The sequence below is a fragment of the Ornithorhynchus anatinus genome, chromosome 1 (genome assembly GCF_004115215.2).
Source record: "Ornithorhynchus anatinus isolate Pmale09 chromosome 1, mOrnAna1.pri.v4, whole genome shotgun sequence".
Taxonomy (NCBI): Eukaryota; Metazoa; Chordata; class Mammalia; order Monotremata; family Ornithorhynchidae; genus Ornithorhynchus; species Ornithorhynchus anatinus.
The window spans coordinates 160,027,776-160,028,979 of NC_041728.1; the positions used below are offsets into that span (position 1 = coordinate 160,027,776).

General features: G+C 43.0%; 1 non-coding gene across 1 annotated transcript; it reads right to left on the minus strand.

Annotated features, from left to right (window-relative positions):
* Window positions 1-477: 477 nt before the first annotated feature.
* On the minus strand, window positions 478-613 carry LOC114816083. The gene has a single exon (XR_003763861.1). It is a non-coding gene; the product is annotated as a small nucleolar RNA SNORA7 (small nucleolar RNA).
* Between the last annotated feature and the right edge of the window lie 591 nt (window positions 614-1,204).

Here is a 1,204-nt window from a genome sequence, read left to right on the forward strand (position 1 = left end):
TGATCGCAACCTCCTCACCTGACTCCTCTCCTTCATTTTACTTTCCCATAAAACTGGTTTGTTTCCCCTCAGAAACCTCCAACCTCCCCACCTACCCCCTTCAATCGTCCCAAATCATCATGCCCCATTTGGTCTACATACTTTATCTTCTCTTGATACCCAAATCCACACTCTCCAGTGAACTTCACTACCTCTCTCCCCTCTATCAACCTTTTACCATCAGTTCACAGCCCTGGATCACCACTGTGTGTGTCTTACGCCATCTAGTCATTTCTGATCCATAGTGATGCCACAGACACATCTCTCCCAGAACACCAGGCAGGCTCTCCATCTGCAATCATTCTGATAGAGTATCCATAGAGTTCTTTTGGTAAAACCATGGAGGTGGCTTACCATTGCTGTCTTCTAAACAGTAAACTTGAGTCTCTGCCCTCAACTCTCTCCCATGCTGCTGTTGCCCACCGTGGGTTAATTTTTACTTATAGCAGATTGCCTTCCACTCACTAGCCATGGTCCAAGCTAGGAATGGAATGGGTAGGCCTCTGCTTGACTCTCCCTCCCATTCCCAAGATTAGTAGAGTACTGGAAACTCTCCAGGTGTGACCCTGGGGTTGGGGGGAATCACCACTATCTTTTTCTGCTTTTTCTGCTCTTGTGTTAGAGCCATGGAGCAATGCTTGTGGAAATCAAACATTCTGCTGAGCTTATCCATCTAACATGTCCTCATCTGCTACAAGCCTGACCTCTCCTTCAGCTAGGAACAATACTTTTCCAGCTTTATCAACTCCTATGTCTATTCCCTGCATCAACTGTTACAGACTTTAACTTCCTCCTCATTGACACACTCCTGCCTCTGTTCCTCCCAATCTAGTACATATTTCATTCTGCTACCCAGATCATTTTTTCTAAATCATGCATCACCCATTCCTCACTAATCTTCAAAATTTGCCCATTTTTCTTCTTATCTAGAAGGAACCTCTGGCCATTTGGTTCCAAATAACTAATTCAAACCTTTTCCTATTATTTATTCATTCTCTTTTTCCCATTATCTTGCTAGTGGCATCACAGAATTGGTGTCTCCTGTGATACCATTTATCACTTGGTAGTTTCTAACGACTGATGTTCATCCATCCCAAATTCTGGGAAAAGGTATTTGACATTTCTTCTTTTCCTTCATATTAACTAGTATAATTTGTTAAGTGCT